The sequence below is a fragment of the Heliconius melpomene genome, chromosome 15 (assembly GCF_056956725.1).
Source record: "Heliconius melpomene rosina isolate 202511_hmr_F chromosome 15, ASM5695672v1, whole genome shotgun sequence".
NCBI classification, from domain to species: Eukaryota; Metazoa; Arthropoda; class Insecta; order Lepidoptera; family Nymphalidae; genus Heliconius; species Heliconius melpomene.
In genome coordinates this window covers 2,113,646-2,123,851 of record NC_140403.1, presented here as the reverse complement: position 1 = coordinate 2,123,851, position 10,206 = coordinate 2,113,646, and the positions used below count along the sequence as shown (strand labels likewise).

The window sequence follows — 10,206 nt, the reverse complement described above, 5'->3', positions numbered from 1 at the left end:
GGGCGAGCGGTTTCCGCGTGGCTCGCGCAGTATCGAATACCGCCCGCCCTCGGTTACCCATAGAGTATGAAACAGAGGTGGTCGAAAATTAAGTTATGCTATGGTTAAGTTGTGGTTTTTTTTTGTAAATGTTATAGTTTAATACATTGTTAAAATTTAAACAGATATACTCGTATTTAAAATGTGTTTAGAATATGTGCGTTTAAATAATTGTGACTGTACCACGACGGTGGTAGGTTCGATCCCCAGTCGAGGGAATGAAGTGTTATTTGTTTATGTTTTCGTTTTTACGCTTCGGCACTGACGCAAAAGCCGTTGAGTTCCACCAAATGAGGAACGGAGTGTATTAACACTGAGTTCCCTTTGCCTCTCTACTCTGCTGTGTGCGGGATGCAGCGTGAAGCTGATTTAAATATTTGTTGGATATTATTATAAAAAATATTATTTTTTCTACATGAAACGTCTATAAGAAATGAGTATACCTAATGATTTAATTTTTTTTTTACATATACTTTTATCAAATAAAATTAAATAGTATTAATATAATAAATCACGCAAACAAATAATGCCATTTTTTTTCAGGCTGTATGTTTATAATCTTTGACAGAAACAGCGCGGGGCGCAAAGCTTGGTCAGTGCCCCGCGCGCCGCGACCTCGCTCGATCGTGTTTTCTTCTCGCTTCTATAGATTATTATAGAATATTTCATAGAATTTTCTTAATAACGCATCCTACGATGCTTTAAAAACGTGATTTTAATTCAGTAATTCCTTTGTAGGAATGTGTAGAGGAGGTTAGCGGATACGTCGGAGCATATTAAAGGTAATTCCTTTCTTGGTTAAGCTTTAATTAAGTTTAGCTTGTATATATAAAAAAAAATTATAAACATTATAATTATATACTCTGTTGCTTGCTTTATTCTTTTATTTTCCTTTTTATTAGAATTTCTTGTATATTTATAAGTTTATAACATTTACGATTTGATGAATTTTATTTTTTTATGTCTTATTAATATCCTAGAAGCTTTGTATAGAAGTAGAAAATGTTTATTTACATATTAAACCTTTGTATAAAATTTGCGACGCAGAATCGACATTTCTATTTATAAGCATTAATCGATCTGAAAATCGTAAGCCGGACTACAATGAAAGGTTCCTTTTTATTCTCACGTACAATAATAATATAAAGTATTTCTCAATAATTATGTCTTTATATATTTTTTTGTAATATAACTACATATATATGCCTATTATGTATATGTACAAATGTATTAATGACTAACCCTTCTGTAAATTAGATGATGACGATGTTAATGAAATGCCGCTTTAGCAAAAGCTTTTTTTAGCAGGATATGCCTTTCTTATTGACATACAAAAATTCTATATTTGGAACGTCTAATGAAGAATCCTAATAAATTAATAAAAATCATATTAAACTAGATAAAGAAATAAGGAAATGACAGTTGTTCATTATGGCAGTAAATTTTCGTTGACAAAATTTAAATTTTCGTTGACAAATTGAGGCCGTCATGGCGCAATGACAGTCTGAAATGCTATTTTTAACCGACTTCAAAAACAATGCTGAGATCCAGATTCGAAGGATATTTTTTATTTAGAAAAATTATAATAATTAAAAAAAGGAATTTCAATCCGAACGTTAAAAATATTTAATAAATATCATTCTGTCATGCTAAACAATAATACTAAACAATTATCTTTGGGTATTGGAAATTTGAAAAATATGCAGATATGCTAACAACATACATAAATATCTTTCTCCTTCCTTATGGCAAACATAACAATTTAAAAATGTTAACAATACCCCTAGCTACCTTTCAAATTTCGACCATACAGTTCCTAGTCTCCGAGTAAAATGAATGTGACGTACAGATGGACCATGAAGAACTTATAACAATTCCGTTTTTTACATCTGGCTTCGGAACCCTAAAATAATGACATTTACTATGAATTATTAAGCGCGGCGTTGAGTTCTGCCACTCAACACGCAATGCCTCCAGAATTGAGCAGAAAGTGTTGAACGGAGTATCTTAACACTAGGTTCCCTCTGCCTACCCTGCTGTGTGGGGATCCGAGATACAGTGTGAAGCTGATTCAGATTCAGTTTTATATAAGTTAGTTTGTGATACCGATAGGCTAGAGCGGGCTTATGTGAACATGTTGCAACTTGTTCTACTTAACTTGCTACGTATGGAAGCAATAGAGAAGTAGGTTACCCATTCATTAGATTTAAGTGCTTGTATATAATTGTTACTGTATATTTTTGAACGTAACATATTTTATATGAGTCAATCGATTCAAAAGATTGTTCTAGTATAGGCATGTAGGTTAATATTATTTGGAACATACATATATTGTGGCGTTTAGTTGCGCCACTCAAAGCACAATGTCTCTAGAATTTGGAAGTGGAGAAAGTAACTGTCTTAATGAAAACGGAGTGTCTAAACACTAGTTTCCAAGATTCACTCTGCCTACCCTGACATGTGCAGAATAAATCGCAAAAAAATATATAACTAACGTAATTTAAATAAAAAAATAAAATATTTTTTGATAAAAAAATATACGAATTCATACAGTTATAAATGGTCCATTACAGTCGATATTCATTATGTCGAGAGTCCTGAAGCTGAGAATTCGACAATTCGCTTTGAAAAATGTCAGTCATTACCCGCAGCGATGGAAGGGAATATTTAAGCGAAATTTCATCTGATTAGACCTTCAAAATGTATTTATTTTTGGGATAAAATATTATATTATATCTAAAGATATAATAATTTTTATATATATTCAATAGTAACTGTCTAGACAGTCTATTCTATTTTTTATTTCATTTTAAATAACTATATTAAAACTTAAAGCCGTTGTTGAGGCCAACGTGGCCCAGGAGGGAGCACAAGGGTGTAACTGTAACGCGGTTCGATCCCCACTCGAAATGAATGAATTATTGAAACAACACCAATGAATTATTATTTATTAATATTTTCATTCTTTATTTCTTCTCTGTAAGGCAAAATCTCTGCGGTGAGTTCCACCACTCAACACGCAATGCGTCGAAAAATTCGGTGGAAAGTGGGGAGCGGAGTACCTTAACATTAGGTTTTTTTTTATTGTTGATAGGCAAGCATTTGTCCGCTATCTTACCTGGTGGTAAGTGACGATGCGGGCAAGGGTGGAGCATGCTTGCCTAGGTAGTGCCTATTCACTCGTTCTTTAAAGAGGGCCAGGTTAAACTTGTTTCCTCTGCCTAACCAGCTCTATGCGGGATTCAGCGTGAAGCTAATTTGATTTGATTTTTTTATTAAAACTTAAATGAACTAACACTAGTCTAACAATATATAATCTATTTATTATGTCAAATACGTAACTACAAATTATTATAAATAATAAATTCAATAATAAAGTTTCTTATTATTCCGTAAAAGGTTTCACAAACTTCTCCTTAGTGCTTTCTTTAAAATTTCTCGATCGACGTCAAAAGCAATAAATACGTTGAGGAGGCAACGCCTCATTAAGCGTAGATTCGATTATCGCGCCTCTTGAGTTTTCGCCAATTAACGACCAACGCTGTAACAAGCGGGCGAGGAAATTAAATTTTAAGTTCCAATCGATTTGATTACTTGAAATCTTTGTATATTGTAAACATTTGATGGTAGGAAATAATATAAGTTTATGAATCGCTAGTAAAATAAAGAAATAACTTGTGTTTAAACAAAGTTAACAGAAGAAATTAAAATTGCATGTGTTCTTTTAAATACTGCTCAAAATTCTAATTTTTGAATAATTTATATTCATTGTTTATTCTTATCCAGTTTCAAATTATATATCGCATAGGTAGGGTAGACAGAGGGAGCCTAGAGTTAAAACAATGCGAATCCCATTTTCCGCCGATTGTTGGAGGTATTGCGTGTTGAGTTGCGGAACTTAACGCCGCGCTTTTGGGAATTGAACCCAGAGCCTGTCACGTGGATTTAATTCAATACAGACACACACTTGTGCCACGGCTGGCTTCAATCTAATCTGTTTGTATTTATATTTATTTGTAAATATTTTCCTGTCTGGAAAAACTTTCCCATATTCACCCCAAAAGTGACACTAAAATAAAACAAATTCTCTAAGGAAAACCTGTCCTCGTTATCAAATTAGCTTAAAAGTTAATTATCTACCCTTTATCGTGTATATATCGATAAAGGATAATTAATGAATACATAATCTATAGACAGTTCATAGTAGGTCAGCCACACGTTCAGTTTTAATAAGCTTAATAGCGGAGCATCAGTTATTCCATTACTAATTCGATGATTGCTTATTGCATGAAAAAAATATAATGAAAATAATTATGAATAATGCTGTCTTTACTTACGTTATTTTAGCAAGTGTAAGAGTAACGTAGTGCGGTTAGTGGATGTCTATTTGTTCTAGATGGTAGCCAATTCGAAACGAATTTGGGATATATTTTTATAAAAGGTTAGGTTCTCTATGTCTGTTCTACGTAAATAATGGGATGGAAATGGAAATGCGTCGAAGTTATCTTATAAGATTTAATTTTTTTTCGGTGAGGAACCGTTAAATCGAGGTGGATGCTAATTATAATTTCTCTATTTTTTAAAGAAGTTTTTAAATATTTACCCATTATACTGAAAAATTTTAAGAGAAGTCTTTCTGTACTGCACTTTTCATTTAAAGACATTGCTTAAACACAATAAACCTTAGCGTGCAAATAGATATCTTGAATAGAAACATTTGTTTTACACAAGGTATTTGAAAACACGATTTCGGATATTTGAGTAAGTATAGAAAACTTAGTTTTTAAATACTATTTTGTACTTTCACCACCTTTTGGGTACAATTGTGTGTTGAACCTCGAAACTATGCTATAATTTTTTTTAACAATTCGGAACAACGAAAATAAATTAAATAAAATCGCCCAGGGGAGATTCAACCCAACGACCTACGATTTTACCTTACGATTACAGTTAAGACTGGAGTGTCTTAACTACACCGTAAGAGATAATCTTTTATACAAAATACTAAAGTATTTAACCAAAGACAAAAGTAACTTAGATTTCTTTTCTCCTTTAAAACATCATAGCGTTTTAAAACAGCGTGTCAACGAAGTGAAGGAACCTTTGTTCCTTTCTAATTCTTGATGCTCTTGGCTCGTTACTATTTAAAAGGGCGTCTGAGATAAAACAAATATCAATCTGGATTTTTGTTGATAAGGTGATGATTTTTCTCATTAACTTTATAAAATAGGGTGTAGAAATAGATACTGCTTAAATTGTGAATGGAAAAATTGAAATAGAAGAAAATTGAATCTAAGGTTTCAAGTTTTATTATAATACAGGTATAAGAGACAGGCCAGTCGTGGCCCAGAAGCACAAATGTGTGATTGTAAACGCAACTGTGGGTTCGATCACCACTCGAGAAAATGAAATATTAATTTAAATGTATATTATCATTTTTTCACTCTGTTGTAAAGGCAAAACGCAGCGTTAAGTTCCGTCACTCAACATAATTAATGCCTTCAGAATTCGGAGGAAAATGGGGAACGAAGTGTCTTAACACTGGATTCCCTCTGCCAACCAAGCTAGTGAAGCTTTTTAAAAAAAAGTAGCAATATTAAACAAGGTTTAATATTTGTTTTATACAAGACAAATAGCGAAAATATTTCTTAATAATTCTATTTTAGATTTTGTTTCTGACCAAATAAACATATTATAATTTAAAGTTTTCCTTTGTCATGTAAAACGAAGCGTCACACGTCGCTGTTTATTCAAACGGGCATCAAACCCATTACGGGTTAAGTGAATTACTTATGGATGTCATTCCACCGGGGCTTTTACCAAGTTTCGAGCTACGTACGGTAATTCAATATAATAGTGAATAAATTACAGTGAGTTTGCACTGGGAAGCGTTGTTTATTACCTACATAGCTTGATTGTTTATTTTAGTATGCGATTGTGATGTTATATTTGTCACTGAATATCGAGAAAGTGATTTTAGAACGATAACAATATTTTTTTATATATATATATATATACTTGTATATATATTACGCTGTATCCCACATACATCAGGGTAAGCAGAGTTAACCTAGTGTTAAGACACTTGCCACTGAATTCAGGGGGCATTGCGTGTTGAATGGCGGAACTCAACGGCGCCGATACCAAAGCAAAGAAATTAAAATACTTATTAAATATTTCATTTCCTTGAGTGGGAATAGAACCCACAACCTGTCGCGTTTTCAAATACACGCTTGTACCACTACACCACGACTGGCCTCATTATACAATTAAACAACCATTTAACTCGAATAGTAGTACAGGTGCGTACAAAAGTGACTTAACGAATAGTCAGTTGTTGGCCGCGGTACCGGAAGCCTAATGGTTTACAAGTGCCAAAATTTAGAAATGACGTAGAGAACCAAGCACCCTCCACACCGGCTCTGCTCTTTCCCATTCACCGCATCTAGGCTGCCACTCGACCCGCCTCATAAATAAGACCCCAAGCACTGACTCGACCCCGTTGACAAATTAAAAACGTACTATTAAAATCTCGGCCTCGATGGGAACACCAGCATCCAGCAGTAATTAGGGGCTAAGCGCTGTGACGACCACTTGCCAGTGTCATTATATTTCCAGTTTGTAAACCTATTTCTGGGCTTGTTATTTTTGATGATATATGAGATATGATGGTATTTGAGAGCGCTTGTCGGGCTGTAACATGTTTTCTTAATTACTGTTAAATAAAATTTAACTAAATGTTGGTCTAGTGGAACTGCTAAAGTGGAATATATACCCAGTTTTGGGTTTTCACGACAATTACAGGATTGGTTTCTCTAAAATTTATACTTGTAATAAAATCTTGGAAGACGTGTCAAAAAATTGATTACTGGAACTATAGAACTCAAAACAATATTTTGTATTTTTTTTGTTTGTTTATCTGTGTATTAGATACATAAAGAGATAATGAGGCAGTCGTAGTGCAGTGACTGCCAAAGCGACAGGATGTGAATTCGATTCCCACTCGAGGAAATGAAAACATTAATTATTCATTAATCATTAATCATTTAATAAAATTATTTCTCTCTGTTAACGAGGATAAACACAGCATTGGGTTCCGCCACTCAACACTGCCTGAAAAAATCGGCGGACAATAAAAAGCGGACTGTCTTAACACTAGGCCCCTAGTACTATAAGCAAAAAAATCGTATGGCAAAGAGGCAAAGTATCGTAAAACCCAATTAATTAATCATCAATCAACATACTATTTTTAGCTATGTCATCATGATTCTAAACAAACGTTGAAAATGATTATGAGTTACAACGAATGTCAATCTATTTAAAGATCCAACCATTGAGAGACCAAGAGTCACCTCCCGCTGTCACACCAGCGCTGCTATTATATTAGAAGTAGAACTACAACTGTCCAGACAAAGTAAAACGTAAATGTGAACAATAAAAACATCCATTTTACGTTTAACATTCAGAATAAAAGCTTTTTGTTTGAATTGCGCGTTTTGTTTACAGCGCAGGAAAAATTTTATATTCTATTTTCATTTTGGAGAAAAACGACATTGGCGTTTAGGCGAGCATCCACTGAAAATCGCGTACTACTTTTTACGAGCAGTATTTTTTTTCAGGTTCGCGTGAAAAATCTATGTGAAATTTAGATCAAAATATTCAAGTCTTTAATCAAGCTTGTAGGTTAACGCAATCCCTAGATATACCTATAGTCCTTTTGTACATGGTTTTTGCTGCATTTTGTATAAAAAATTGCTGCGTATTCTAAAGCTATAAGGTAATTCCCGTGGACGTACAATTATGTAATCTGGCACACGATGAGAACTTACTATACAAATAAAGGAAAACAATCCGAAAAATAAAAGTTTATAGTCATTTCATAGAAGAAAATCTTTACAAAATGAGCATACTTAATTTGGTCCAGTTTATTCACCACGTAATCAAAAACTGTAGGCCCGTAGACTTATAATTATTAAATTTGGCAAGAAATGAGATTCTCATTCCCTTTCTTAAGCTTTGTTGAAAGCAGTCAAATGCACTACGATACTCGAATACTGAGATAATTAAAATATATAACAGACAAAATTTTAAAACTAATATTTATTAAAATAATATTTATTTTAGAAAATAGCGCTATCCCCTGGACTACCACCTCTAAGATGGGTACTCAAATAATTGAGTTATGGCGGCCTATTCGACCCTAATAGACAATTTCTGTTTGCTTCCCTCGGTTTGAAACCTCCAGCAGACGGTCATTAAACATTCCAGTTTTAATATTTCTTTTACATTAACTGCCTAAAATTTAGCAAAATTAATAAAATTATACATCATCTTCAAATATTTTACAAATTTGGCAATGACAAAGAAATAATTCGATTCATTTATAAATAATTAAATTTAATTAAAAACTATGATATATTGTGGTTATTGGAATATTAATAATTTTAATTTTGTTGAGTGCTGATGACAAAATATAACTGGAAATTGATTGATGACCTTTGACACATCTGTTACTGAAAGTGTACTTTTTAATTTATACGTGTTTATCATTATAATTATAATAATTTCAATTTTTAGACCATTTCTGTGAAGTGTAGTCAGCATCTGGCTGTAAATGTTATAGTTATAGGTTAAACACTACTTACGTTACTGAGGGGAATGAGTTATATTCATGTCCCCGCTTTTTTAAGAGAAAGCTTAGTGTCCATTTTTCTATTTAACACTCATTGGTCTGAATTCTACGCTTACCCTGATATCATACAGCATAAGGTTGAAAAAATATCAATCAATCTCTATATAGTAAATATACAAACTAACCAATTTTTTTAAAGATAGACAAAAGAATAGATAGGACAATATAATATGGTATCAAAATTTTATCTCCCGAAATAGGTAGATCAATATGTCTACATCCGCAGAGCAGAGCGGTGCACTCACGTCGTCAGGACTCCGACGTCGCCGTCGCCTGGCAGTAGGTACCTAGAGTTGCTTTTTTGTCTGCGGCTTAGTATATCGTCGGTGATGGGTTGTCTAGCCCTTTCTGTTCATTTGTTTTGAGGCATTTTAAATTTATAGCCAGTTTTATATATCCTCCATGTACAGACATTAAATGGAAGATGTTATATAAGAAAACATATTATTGGAGGCCTTTACATATAAAACTACCGGCCCGCTCGCGGTTTCACCCGCGTGAACTATGTTATTATTAATTTCTGTCTTCATGACTACGTCCTAGTGAAGTTTATGCAAAATTTGAGACTCCTAGCATTTGTTGTAACGAAGTTTCATACAAACTTTCGACCCCAAAAACAGCCTCTTAGAAGTCGAATATTGCAAATTTCCGTCTTAGCGAGCACCTCCATCCTATAGATAACTCCTATGCAAAATTTCAGATTCCTAACACATGTAGTTTCTGAGATTTCGTGATGAGTGAGTGACCTTTCGATTTTATATATATAGATGTAATATAACCAAAAATTATGATTTTTAGAAATTTTGTCTGTTTGTCTGTACGTTTGCTGTAGCTAATCTCTGGAACGGCTTAACCGATTGTAATGCAGTTTTTCCTATTGTAATTTTAAATTTAGTGTTTATTTTATTACAATCGATTCACAAATAATATTGAATTAGCTGAAATTTTAGCTACCAATATATTGATATTGTCTTTAAAATTATAATAATATTAGTTTACTAAAGTAATAATAATATTAGAAAATAAGTAATTGTGTAGTCCAAGCAGGCGAAGCCACGCGGGACCACTAGTTATGTAATATGTACCTACTCGTATATCTAAAAACGATCCAAGCCCTTTACATACATTTTTACTTTAATTTACTTTTAAAGTGAATGCAGAAATTCTCGTTTAAAATTTACTTCAAGCTCAACTGCACTCCACTTTTCAATAAATGAAATTGAAAATAACAGAAGATCCCAATATACTAATGGAACAAAGTAATACAATAACGTATGAAACTTTTACCAATCGTAACTTAATAGAGATATCTATTTCATTATATAGTTTATATTTTATTTGTTCTATTGTTTATTCGATAAATTTGCCATTTCAATGACTGAATTCATATTGAATAGAGGAATTATGTTCAGAATATTCTCAGTATTGAAGCACAGTGGTTGTACGCCATTTTGTTTTGCGCTGCATGAAATTAA

General features: G+C 32.9%; 1 protein-coding gene across 2 annotated transcripts in view; it reads left to right on the top strand.

Moving 5' to 3' along the window:
* Positions 1-628: 628 nt before the first annotated feature.
* LOC146531261 (thrombospondin type-1 domain-containing protein 7A-like) overlaps positions 629-10,206 on the top strand; it is a 74,745-nt gene continuing 65,167 nt past the window's right edge. For both annotated transcript variants that reach the window (XM_085198506.1, XM_085198505.1), the window contains exon 1: positions 629-821. The gene's annotated coding sequence lies outside the window, so the exon portion shown is untranslated. The remainder of the gene's footprint in view (positions 822-10,206) is intronic.